Genomic DNA, 13877 nt, shown 5'->3' with positions numbered 1-13877 from the left:
AAAAAAAAATGTGGCATATACACAATGGAATTTTACTCAGCAATAAAAGAGAATAAAATCATGGCATTTGCAGGTAAATGGATGGTGCTGGAGAAGATAATGCTAAGTGAAGTTAGCCAATCCCCAAAAAACAAATGTTTTCTCTGATATAAGGAGGCTGATTCATAATGGGGTAGAGAGGGGTACATGGAACGAATAGATGAAGTCTAGATAGGAAAGAGGGGAGGGAGGGAAAGGGAGGATTAGCAAGGATGGTGGAATGTGATAGACATCATTATCCAAAGTACATGTATGAAGACATGAATTGGGTGTCAACCTACTTTATATACAAACAGAGATATGAAAAACTGTGGTATATATGTGAAATAAGAATTGTAATGCAAAAAAGTACATGTATAAAGACATGAATTGGCATGAATATACTTTATACAAAGATATGAAAAATTGTGCTCTATATGTGTAATAGAATTGTAATGCATTCTGCTGTTGTGCATTTAAAAAATAAAAATAAATAAAAAATTAAAGAGGACTGGGAATATATATGTGGTAGAGTGCCCCTGGGGTTAAATCCCCAGAATGCACTTTTTCTTTTTTAAATTTCAAGACAGGTTCTTGTGTGTTGCCAAGGCTGCCTTCAAACTTGAGATCCTCCTGCCTCAGCCTTCCCAGTAGCTGGGATTACAGGCTGCACTACTGCACCTGGCTTGCAATTTGTTTTTTGTTGTTATTAGTAACAAGATTTTCTGAAATGATAAATGAACAATTCTTGGTAAAGTTTCCTAGAAAACTAAGTAAAATATTCTATCTGCTTGTTTAGAAAATGGCAAACTCTTGCCAGGTGCCCTGGCTCATGCCTGTAAACCCATTGATTTGAGAGGCTGAGGCATGAGGATTGCAAGTGCAAATCGAGCCTCAGCAACCTAGCAAGGCCCTAAGCAACTTAGCAAAACCCAAAATAAAAAGTAAAAAAGGCTGGGGATGTTGCTCAGTGGTAAAGCACCCCTGGGTTCAATATCCAGTACCAAAAACAAAACCAAAAAAATGAAAAGTACACACTCTTCGATGTGTATTTAAACAATGCAAAAATGCTGTGTGCTTCTTTTCTAGGGAACACGGTCAAGTCCATGTTGTGAGACTGCATTCTTCCTTTAGACACAGTTTTTTTTTTTTTTCTTTTTTCCTACAGGGATTGAACTTAGGGTTGCTTTGGCACTGAACTACATCCCACAGCCTTAAAAAAAAAAAAAAAAGAAAAAAGAAAAGAAAGAAAGAAAGAAAAGAAAAAAAAAAAGAAAGATCCCCCTTTAAAAAATTTTGAAACAGGGTCTCGCTAAACTGCCCAGGATGGCCTTGAACCGGTGGTTCTCTGATTCTCCTGCCTCCAGCTCCTGAGGCTCTGGGGTTGCAGGCATGTGCCCCCACTCAGCTCCTCAAGGTGCTTCAATGAGGCTCTACTGAATGTGACACCGGAATTGAAACAGGGATGGGAGGCTGCTGTTACTAAAAGCAGATTCCTGAGACTTTTACTTGGGCCTGGAGGTTGAGGGGTGTCCAGCGTCCCAGGTCCTGCCCCTTGCAGATCTGCCAGTTCCCTGGCGTTCTGACACAGGAAGCACCACCAAATTCTGAAGACCCTTTGGTGGTGCGCACTTGACAGTGAAACAGCCTCAGCCATCAGATGTCACAGCAGCATGTAAAAGGGCCCTGCCACCTCCAGACCACTTTCGGGGCTGGGGGAGGGAGGTCCAGCTGCTCTACATCTGTCCATGTATATGTTGTCCATTTGGATTTGCTCCTTTATAAATTGTTCTTCTTCTTTTATGAATTATTTCAGGCAGACAAAAGATCAACACCAGTCAATCTGCCTTTCAGGTTAAGAAATAAAACTTCACAAAAAGTTGGGGATGCTGGGTGCCTCCCCCTAATTGGAAAAACCTGTTTTAGCCACATCAATGTTTATAGCAGCACAATTCACAATAGCTAAACTGTGGAGCCAACCTAGATGCCCTTCAGTGGAAATGGATAAAAAAAAATGTGGCATATATACACAATGGAATTTTACTCAGCATTAAAAGAGAATAAAATCATGGCATTTAGAGGTAAATGGATGGTGTTGGAGAAGACAATGCTAAGTGAAGTTAGCCAATCCCCCCAAAACAAATGTTTTCTGATATAAGGAGGCTGACTCATAGTGGGGTAGGGAGGGGGAGCATGGGAGGATTAGATGAACTCTAGATAGGGCAGAGGGGTTGGAGGGAAAGGGAAGGGGGCAGGGGATTAGCAAGGATGGTGGAATGTGATGGATATCATTATCCAAAGTACATATATGAAGACTCAAATTGGGTGTCAATATACTCAGAGATATGAAAAATTGTGATATATATGTGTAATAAGAATTGCAATGCAAAAAAAAAAAAATAAATAAAAGTACATGTATAAAGGCATGAATTGGCATGAACATACAAAGATATGAAAAACTGTACTCTATATGTGTAATAAGAATTGTGATGCATTCTGCTGTTCTGTATTTACAAAAATAAAATCAATAAAACTAAAAAAAAAAAAAAGATAATTTGTTTAAAAAAAAAACAAAAATAAAAACAACAACAACAACAACAAAAAAACCCTAAAATCTTGACCAGCACCGGAATCCCAGGGAATGGAGAGGCGGCTGAGGTAGGAGACCTGGACTCTGGCAGATTTGAGGCCAGCCTGAGCAATATAGCGAGACCCTGTGTCACAATAAAAAAGTAAAATGGCTGAGGATGCCGCTCAGTCTCCAGAAAACAAAATCTGACCCTGCCACCTTCCTGCCTGAACCCCCTGGGTGGCTTCTCCTGCCAGCCGGGGAAAGCAGGATACCAAGGCCACAGCATCCCGAGCATGAGAACCTCCTGAGGTGCTGTGCCGGGGCACCTCCCTGCACCGACATGGGTTAAGTCCAAACTCTTGACCAGGCTCCCAAGGGCTGGGTGACCTGGCCCCCGGTGCTGTGCGCTCTGGCCAGGGCCAAGGGCGCCTGCCTGTGGCAGCGGAAGGGCGGGGAGGCTTGGTCCCACGGAGGGCAGGAGCCTGGCCAGGGCAGACACCAGCGACCTGGGGCCCGTCCACCCAGCCCAGCAGCAGCCACTGGCCGGGCTTGATCCTGGAGCTCCCCAAGGTCGCACAGGTGAAGGATGAGGGAGGGAAGCCCCGGGGCGGTGTCCATCCCCCCCTCCCCCGCAGGCCACACCCCCTCTCCCAGGCTCCCCACCTCCCGGCCTCCAGCCTTCCTCCTCGCAGCCTCGCCTCGCTGCCAGAGGGTCCCTTCTGGCGCTCCGGGAGGCTATGGAGGAACAAATGGACGGCGGTGAGCACACGCAGGCGCTGCCTGAGGCGGGGCTGGACCTCCGCACGGGAGAAAGCGCCTCTGAGCCAGTGTGTGCCCTGCAGATGTGCCCCCGCCCCCGCCCCGGCGCCCACCTTTGGAGCCGGCTTTGGGAGATGAGTTCTGGTCTTCTCCCCGACCTTGACCTGGGCACCAGCACTGCAGCCCCAGGGAAGTGGCCGGGCTGGGCGGTGGGAGGATTCTGGAAGGCTAGTGGGGAATAGGGGCAGGAGTAACGGTGACTCTCAGCGTTCAGTGCAGCCGGGGGCCAGCCGGGCCTTGGCCTGTGTCTCCTCGTTGCTTCTCCTAAGCAGCTCCAGGAGGTGGGTGCGCCCGAGGTTATGTGGAGCAAGCCCAGAACTCATGCCCGCCCAGCGTCAATTACGGCATCTCTTCAGCTCCTGGCGGCTTTGGGAGTATCCGCCTTTTCCCTTTTTCTTTTTGCAGTGCTGGGGATGGAACCAGGGCCTCAGGCAGGGCAAGCGCTCTGCCACTGAGCCAAGTCCCCGCCTGTTCTTGCTTCGGCTGTACCAGCTCCAGTTCCCTCTCCTTCACCTAAGCCTTGGCACTTCCTTGTGTGAGTGAGTCAAGCGGGACAGACACCCAACCTACAAAGACTGTGCCTCAATGTGCAAATTAAAAGCACAATGAGAATCACCACAAGTCCCTTAGAGTGGCAGAAATGAACAAGGGGCAGTAAGAACAGGTACGGGTGTGGCTGTGGAGGAGCCACGGGAGTGGGGTAGTTACTCCAGTTATCCATAAGGTTAAGACCCCCCACCCCCACCCCGCCCCGCAACTCTGCTCTGTTTCCCCAAGAGGAGTAAAAACTTACAGCAAACCTTGCCCTGGCTGCTCATAGCAGCTTTCTTCACAGTCACCTGGGTCTGGAGCAGCCCAGCTCTCTCTCCACAGTGGAATAACTAAATTATAGTTCATTATACAACAGAGTACCACTTGGGGGAAAAAGGACCAAGCTGCTCATACCCACGTGGGTGGCTCAGATAAATCTCAGAAATGTTGGGCAGGGCCAAAGGGGGATGGCTCATATTGGACCCTGCTAAGTATATGAAAGTCTGGACAAGATCGATGATCTCTGTGACAGATGGCAGAGCAGTGGCTGCCTGGTCCAAAGATGGTGACAGTTTTATCTTTGGTACTGGGGATTGAACCCAGGGGCATTTTACTACTGAGCACATCCCCAGCCCTTTTTCTTTTTGAGACAGGGTTTCACTAAGCTGCTGAGGCTGGTGTCCAACTTGAGATCCTTCTGCCTCAGGCTTCCTAATCACTGAGATTACAGACATGTGACACTGTACCTGGCTGCCAGCATTCTTCTTTGTGTCACTCTTTCTTTCCTGTCTCTCGACATTATTGTCTTCCAGGTCAGAGTCTCATGCCTTCACATTTCCTAGTCCAAATTCTTGAGCAAGGGAACCCAGTTTGGCTCACATGGGGCTGAGTGGGGTCCCAGCCCAGCCCACTGCTGGACTGACTTTGCATGGGAGGGGGTCACACAGCCACATAGCAGTGAGGGAGCAGGGAGGGTTTGGGGGGCAGAGGGCAGAAAGAGCTGGGATGGCGGGCCCCCAGGGGGAGCCAAGGCCACACTGCCCAGCTAGGAGCCAAGCCTTTGTTCTTGAACCACTGTCCTTTTGCATTCCTTAGTCCTGGTGAGGGCAGATGGTTTAGGATGAGACTGCAAAGCAAGTGAGCAGAGGAGCAGAGGCAGGAGGAGAGAGGAGGGCAGCTGAGCTCAGCAGGCATATACAATTCCCCTAGCAGTGCCCCAGGCAGGAGGCAATGTCTGGGACTCTCACTGGGAAAGGATTTGTGCTTTCAAATCAAAACTAGGCTGTGGTCCACTCACCAAGACAGGACTCCTGTCTCCACCAGGGCCAGCAGCAGACAGGACCAGCAGTAAGGTGGACACTCTTCCAACAGGTGTGGGAGCTGCAGACCAGCTGCTAGCATTTTGCACCTTGCAGAGCTGAGTGGAGCTGCTGCCCTCCATCAAGGTCAAGAACCGAGAGCCTGAAGCAGGCTGGCAGAGCTGGGGACCCGAAAGCAAGATGCAGCCTACAGCCTTCCGCAAATTGCCATCCATAGCTGGGCACAACGGTGCCTGCCGGTAATCCCAGCCACTTGGGAGGCTGAGGCAGGAGGATCAGAGGAGCAGAGCATCAAATGATTGAAAATTCAAGGTCAGCCTGAGCAATGTGGTGAGTCCTGTTCTTAAAATAAAAAAATAAATAGCGTTGAGGAGGTAGCTCAGTGGTAAAGCACCCCTGGGTTCAAACCCCAGCACTTCCCCCTAAAAAAAAACAAAAAAACAAAGAACTACCATGTATGAGTAGAAAACAGTTCCCCCACCATTGAAGGACTCAACCCCGTAAAAGAGGACACTATTTCTAGGAATCATGGCTGAGCACACTGGGCTTGGCAGCCTGGGACTTTGGCCTTTTCTTTCCTTTCTTAATTTTAACAATTTATTAATTTCGAGGTAGGGTCTTGCTATGTTCCCCAGCCTGGTCTTGAACTCCTGGGCCCTCGTGATCCTATAGCCTCAGACTCCCAAGTGGTCAGGACCAAATGTAAATGCCACTGCAGCCAGTCTTGAACCCTCTTCTTCTGCTGGGTGGCCTTGGGCACGTTATCCTCTGTCACTTGCTGCCTCTGTAAGGATGATTGGCACCCAGAGAACCAGGCAGAACAGTTGCCTCTCAATGTTGGGTTTCTTCCTGCCCCTGGGAAGCCCCCATTTTCAGATCTCTGTCTCTCTCTCTCTCCATCCCAGAATCTGGGAAACCAGAGAAGGAGACTAGGGAGGAGAGTGAGGAGGGAGAGAACTGAACCCCTGGTACAGCAGGAGCCATGCAGGGAGCCTGCGGGACAGGTGGCAGGCAGCTGGTTTTGGCTTCTTTTGATGGCTCAGAGAAGAATCTGTCCAGGCTTCTCTCCCAGTTTTTGGTGTTCTGGTGACCCTTGGCAAGTCCTGGCATGTGGAGGTATCTCTCCAACCTCTGCTTCCATTTTCAAGCAGCTTTCCCTGGTTGGGTATCTGTCTTTCTGTGTCCAAATTTATTCTTTCTTTTATCTTATTATCATTATTATTTTTGGGGAGAGGGGATAGAACCCAGGGCCTTGCATGTGCTGAGCAATATCCCGGGCACTCACCACAAACTTTTTTTTTTGGTACTGGGGATTAAATCCAGGAGTGCTTTATTACTGAGCTACATCCTTAACCCTTTTTATTTTTTATTTTGAGGTAGGAATTTACTAAGCTTCCCAAGCTGACCTTGAACTTGAATCCTGCTGCAGCCCCAATTTGCTTGGATTGCAGATCAATACCATCTCACCCATTCCCAGCCCTTTTCATATTTTGAAACAGAGTCTCACTAAATTAGTCAGGCTGGGCTCAAATTCAATCCTGCTTCGCCTCCTGAGCAGCTGGGATTATAAGCTCCTGCCACTGCACCTGGCTCTAAATTTGTTTTTCCTCCAAAGATACTAGTCACTGGACTGGGCTCACCCTCATCCTGTATGTGCTCATCTTAACTTTTCATTAGTAAAGATCTGATTTTCAAATACGGTCAAATAGTATAGGAAACCAGGTATTAAGGATTAAATTGAATTCAACCTGCTAACACTTGCACAGGGTGGTTGGTCACCCTAATATGCTTTTTCTTGGTACCTAGGATAGAACCCAGGGGTGTTTTACCATGGAGCTATATACCTGGACCCTTTTACTTTATTTTTCACTTTGAGACAAAGTCTCATTAAATTACCCAGGCAGGCTTGAATTTATGATCCTCCTGCCTCAGCCTCCTGAATCCCGAGGATCACAGGCGTGTGCCATGTGCCTGGCTACACTCTACTACACTTTCAAATCCTGTAATCTAAGATTCCCATCTGTGAATTCTTATTATTAGAATGTTATTCTAAGAATTCTATCTCATTATTGTCCAAGTCAGTGGTCCTTGAGCTCACTGCAGCTGCCACAGCCGGGGAACTTCGAGGAAGGCAAAGGCCTCGAACTCCCCTTGGGTCTGCAGGATCTGAGACTTTTCGGATGAGGCGCATCTGCCTAATAAGCCCTGCAGGTGACATACACGCCAACACTGGGGACCACCAAAACAGGCGCTCCAGGGAGTCAAGGGGTGGTGGCAGCCTGATTCCTAGCAGTGACCTTCATTTTAGCTTTACACACTGCTCTGGTTAAGCACAGAGAGGGCTGAGCCTCTGAAGAATCTGCCACGCGTAATGAAGATGCCGTCAGTGCGGAGGAATGTGACCTTTCCAGCTGCTCCAGCTGTCCACGGCAGGCTGTCCTACTTCAGCCTTTTAGGGTAAAGTTCAAGACACATCTGCCTCACCAGCCGTGACACACACAAAGCCATAGATCACTGTCCATGTTTTGGAATTCCTCGCTAGTCTGACACTGATGAGGACAAGAGGGGGTAAAATGATAAAGCAAATCCTCAGGATGCTGGCCACGCACAGGGCCTCTCCCTGCTGGAACAGGGAACTGTGAAGGTTTTGTTCCAAGAGACACAGCGCCACCTGGGCCTTTTTTGGGCAGCCGGAAGAACTGGGTGAACGGTCTTGATCACTAAGGTCACAATATTTCTAGAATCTGTGCTAGTTTTTGTGAAATTACATATCTTAAAAAGCATAGAGTTGGGCCAGGTAGCTGTGCCTGCAGTCCCTGCTACTGAGGAGGCTGAAGCAGGAGGATCACTTGAGTTGAAGGCCAGCCTGGGCAACATGGTGAGATCCCGTCTAAGAAATAAACCAAGGGGATGGGGGAAGGACATGAAGGAATGGAGGAACTTTAGATAGGGCAAAGGGGAGGGAGGGAAAGGGAGGGGGCATGGGGGTAGGAAAGATGGTGGGATGAGATGGACATCATTATCCTAAGTACATGTATGAAGACACAGATATGTCTTTGTGAACAACCAGACATGAAAAATTGTGCTGTATTTGTGTATTATGAATTGAAGTACATTCTGCTGTCATGTATGACAAATTAGAGTAAATAAATACATAAAAAAAGAAAGAAAGAAGAAAGAAACCAAGCCAGGCATGGTGGTGCACACCTGTAATCCCAGCAGCTCAGGAGGCTAAGGCAGGAGGATCAAGAGTTCAAAGCCAGCCTTAGCAACTTAGGGAGGCACTAAGCAATTTAGCAAGACCCTGTCTCAAAATAAAATATAAAAAAAGGACTGAGGATGTGGCTTAGGGGTTAAGCGCCCCTGGATTCAGTCCCTGATACCAATCAATCAGTACATACCTCTCTTAGGTGGTAGCAGATGCGGAGCCTTTGGTGTCATCTCCCATACGACTCCCACTTCAGTGAATAGCTGAGGTCCCACCACTTTTGCGAGTTGTCAGCCTCCTTGAGGTGACACACTCCACTGTGCTGCAGCTGTGTTTAGCTGAGCAGGTGTGGCACTGAACTCCAGGGCCCAGCCAGCGAACACTGGTGCATGCACCTGGCAGGCCTGCTTCTCCCATCAGGACAGGAGAGTCCCAAGTTCTTGATGCCTTGGGTCAGGCTAGAATGAGATATTTTTTCTCAGATCTGGTAAGCTTGCTGGAAGAGGTCACTGTGGCTCTTAACATTGCCTTTTTGGATGTAGAGCCCGGGGGGGAATGAGAGGCAGCTCTACAGGAATTCCAGTCACCCACGATGCTGGCTGCTGTTGAAGACACCCAGGCAGCCCCAGGACAGACCTCAGGATGGTGGTGGAGGTCGACGTGGTCCTCCTCAAGACTGTGACACTGTGTTCCTATAGAGCTCTGGGAGCACCCATGTTTGCAGACTTCTGGCCATCACAACACCACCCCACCCCACCCCATCTCACACAGATAGTTTCATGGATAGAGAAGACCAGAGTTCAGAGTTCAACATTGGTCCCCAATGTTGGCGTGTATGTCACCTGCAGGGCTTATTAGGCAGATGCGCCTCATCCGAAAAGTCTCAGATCCGGCAGACCCAAGGGGAGTTCGAGACCTTTGCCTTCCTTGAAGTTCCCCGGCTGTGGCAGCTGCAGTGAGCTCAAGGACCACTGACTTGCCCAAAGACACAGTCAGTAACAGAGTAGGGCCAGGTGTTCTGAGTTTCAGTCCAATGCTGTTTAACTGGGGTTCCCTGAGGGTGCCGGGGGTCAGGCTCATGGCCTGAGTTCAAATGTAGCATAGTATGTGGTGCAAGGGGAAGACCTTACCCGTTGCCCCTTGAGAGCAGCTTTAGGTGACTTCTCTGGAAACCAAGATGTTGAGCGAGACCTTGGATTCTTCTCAGTTTGATTTGCACAGTAGGCTTTAGTTGGTCATATCAGGATCTTATCAAAGTTGAGGAACAATAGTATAAAGTTGGCCCTATTTATTTAGTAGCATTGAGAATTGAACACAGGGTCACTCTACCACTGAGCTACATCCCCAGTCCTTTTAAAATATTTTCACAGGGTCTTGCTAAGATGCTGAGGCTGACCTTGAACTTGCAATCCTTTGCTTTAGCTTCCTGAGGAGGGATTGGCAAGGATGGCCATTTTGCTTCATGTTAAAACTGTGCCCTCTTGGAGGATGGGAAGGTGCTGAGCAGCTCTGGAATTTCCAGGGGAATGCTTCGGAAGGCCTCCAGACAGCCAGGTGGCCTCAGGGGCTCCTCTTGGTGTACACACAGACCTGGCCAGATGGAGTCGCTGGCTGCCTGCACAAGCTCCTTCTGGAGGTTCCTCAAGTATCACGTGGCTCTAGGCGTGGCAAGTGGGCATGGAGGCAGCAGCACACAAATCTCCCACATGCAACACAGCTCTTTTCTTGGGATTGTTACTAGATAGTAATGCAGAAAAGCAGCAGCATGTTCTGGGTCATCTGAATGGCTTCCTGATCACCAGCTTAAGTTGCGAACCGAGTCTGAGGGCACCAGGTAAGTTGGCCCTTCCCTCTTAGGAGGCATAAGAGAGGACCAACATGTTAACTCAAGGTCAATGGCATCACCACGCACCATGCAAACAGTAGGGGCTTTCCAGCGCAGCAGACGCAGTTCAAATCCACAAAAACCTGTCCAGAAGCAAGGCTAGGGAAAATTCCTATTTACCCTATAGGGTGGGGCAATCAGAAACAGTGCACAGGGACCTCAGAACACAGTGAGAACCTGGCAGAAACTGTCTCCAAACCCAGCTTCCTCAGAATCCTGAAGTTAACTTTGTAAGTCTGGGAGTGTCAAGAAGTATGGCAAAAAAAAGTGACAGTCTACCAAGATGTTTATACCAAAAAGATTATCCTTGAAAAATGAAGAAATGAAGACACTCCCAGACAAACCACCACGAAGGGAATCCCCCCAAGCACACTTCTCTCCCCAACTCAAGGAATCCTGTAGGCTCAAACCAAGGGACACTAGATAGGACCTGGACTCCACCTGAGAAACAAGGGGCACCCACAAAGGTAATGAATTGCAACGTTTTTTTCCTTCTATTTGATTTAAAAGGCAACTTTATAGAGCAATTATCCATCTATTGATGGGCACACAACCTATGCCATCTATGACAGAGCAGCACAAATGACCCAGGGGGGAAATAGCTGAGCTTTCCTATATGATTGGAGTCAAGCTGGTATTCCTCTGAACTAGAGTTATAAGGGGGACCACTAAGAACTACAGAAACAGTAAAAGAAAGACTTAAAATGTTACAGTGTAAACTTCCCAGCCCTAAGCAGGGAGGAGTTTGGAACAGAGGGGTCTGGGGCAGTTGCTGTTCCTGCTGTGTGGCCTAGTAACACACGGACCACGACAGACACAAGGACCCAGATGATGATCAAGTTATGCTGTACACTGTCCCCTGGGATAAAATATAGGTTCAGATTCACAGAAAAGTGCTCTTCAGGGGAGCTTGGAAGGCCCTGGGACAAGATGATATGGAGGAGTCCAAGCCCCAGGAAGTCTGTCCCCAGGCAGAGGGAAGAGCAAGTGCCGAGGTTGCGGGGCCAAGAGACCCCTGCTTCAGGGAAGGAGCCACACCAGTTTCTGGGCCAGTCAGGGCAGCAGATGGGAATACATGGGGCAGCAACAAGATCATGTCTGGCTTTAAAACGAGGGAAGTGTGGATATGGCACAATTATTTGTGAAGGGTTCTAAAAAGTAGCAACACAGTTTGTTGGAGACCATGGCTTTGGCTTCAGGGTAACCGTGTGGAGGGGATGCACGTGGATGGAATACAAATCACATCACCCAGGACTGGCCCTTGGGAACTCTGTGTGGGTTGGGGGCGGGGGTGGTGGGGCTGGGCAGGGGACTCAAGGGAGGAACTGAAGGAGGCTCCCAAGGTGTTAGCTTGAAATGTTGTATTTAACTGAAAATATTTTAAGCACAAGGCTGGCAGTTCCAAGAATTGCTTTAGAAGCTTAGATGACACAGTAACTTACAGGGATAGGGTGAATTTGATCATTTAAAAAAAAAAAAAAAAAAGTTTTTTTTAAGACAGGATCTGGCTAAATTTCTTAGGGCCATGCTAAGTTGCTGAGGCTGGCCTGGAACTTGTGATCCTCCTGCCTCAGTTTCCTGAGTTGTTGGGATTACAGGCATGTGCCACTGTGCCTGGCTATTGCTCCTGTTTCCAGTTGTATATCTTAAATAATCACTTAACATATATAACACAGTTTCCTCATGTGGAAGTAGGTGTTACCTACTTCACAAGGTCAATGATTGGTGAAGCAAACTAGGACATGAACATGGGATTTGCACTAGTGGTGTCTGCTGTCATGACTTGGGGCCCCCCAAAACTAGCAAGGTGTTTGGCACATGTAAGAAGTAAGCAATTCAACTGTCTCATGGTAGGGTCACTTCTGGGCCCATAGTGGCATCTCCAAGGCTCAATGTAAGCTCCACAGGGCTACGGAGCTCTGCTGTGTTGATAGCACTTCAAACAGCCCCTGGCACATTGTAGGTGCTCAGGAACCAAAGAGCAGGTGGACCACCCCATGCAAAGGGACTGACACTGTGCTCCCTGCAGCCAGGAGGTCCAGTGCTTCAAGGTTCACTTCATGAAAACAGAACTAGTGTCTAGTTTCATATTTGTACTACCTTCTAGTACAAGATTCTGTGAGAGTTTTCTTTACACAGAAATAACTTTTTAGATGCAAAGGCTGATAAGATGAACTGGATCCTCATTTAATGTGGACCCATATATTTTGAACCAACATTTTTAGTTCTAAGATTAAACCACATTAATTACTGTCCAAATTAATAATTCAAAAGTATATATTTGGTGGAGGTCTTCTAAGGCTTGAATTTCATCCAAGGATGATAAATGACAAAAACCTTAAAGATTCAAAAGAATAAATAGCATGCTCTAAAACTACAGTTTTTCATTAAAAATCAGTTGTAAGCCAGGAGTGGTGGCACATGCCTGAAATTCCACCAACTCAGGAGGCTGAGAGACTGGAGGACTGCAAGTTCAAGGCCAGTCTCAGCAATTTGGGGAGGCCCTATATCAAACCCTCAAAATAAAAACGAACTAGGGATATAGTTTAGTGCTAAAGCACTCCCGAGTTCAATTCCCACTTTAAAAAAAAATAAAATCAATTGCAAAGCAAAAGTATATTAATAGAGTCAATGGTAGCATTTGCTGATGCTAGAAAACAACCCTGAGAAATTTTAACTGGGAAGGAGTCTTAATTTAAAAACCACAGCTCAACTCCAGGTTTGACTTAACAGACCAGGTGAGGGCTACCCCAGCCTCAGCACTCACCCTCACACCTGGACCCGAGTGAGGCTACAAAGTACCAGCCTCAGATGCTGGAAACATCCACATCCTCTAAACTGCCAGACGCTGTGGAGAAGGCAAATCTAAAGTGCCTCTTTATTTACTTTTATGTGGTGCTGAGGATTGAACCCAGTACCTCACACGTGACAGGAAAGTGCTCTGCCACTGAGCTATAGCCCTAGCCCTAAGGCTAGGGCTTTTGGGGTACCGAGGATTGAACTCAGGGGCACTCAACCACTGAGCCACATCCCCAGCCCTATTTTGTATTTTATTTAGAGACCAGGTCTTGCTCAGTTGCTGAGGCTGGCTTTGAACTCGTGATCCTCCTGCCTCAGCCTCCTAAGATGCTGGGATACAGGCATGTGCCACTACACCTAGCCTTAAGATGCTTCTTAATGGCTTTTCTTCAACTCACACAAAGAAAAGGTGACAAGAACGTTCTGCCAGGGAATTCCATGGCCCTCCCCCCCTGCTCTCAGCATCAAGTCACAGTTCAGGGCTCAGAGCTAAAAGGGACAAGAGTCATTACTAGGGAACTACCTCTGCCCTCAAAGCCTCTCAGTTCTGGTCAGCAACCCATCCCATCACTGTCTGGGCAATGCCCGTGCCCTGTGTAGAGAAGGTACCTGGGAAAGTTATGGGCCATGTCTTCCACTCATTCCTGGGATCCCTCAGAGTCCTCCTGAACAGCAGGAAAGAAACTCAGGTTTTCCTTCAAAAGTCACATTATGTAGCACAAAGGA

This window comes from Marmota flaviventris, chromosome 1 (assembly GCF_047511675.1).
Source record: "Marmota flaviventris isolate mMarFla1 chromosome 1, mMarFla1.hap1, whole genome shotgun sequence".
NCBI lineage: Eukaryota > Metazoa > Chordata > Mammalia > Rodentia > Sciuridae > Marmota > Marmota flaviventris.
This window is presented reverse-complemented; position numbering follows the sequence as displayed.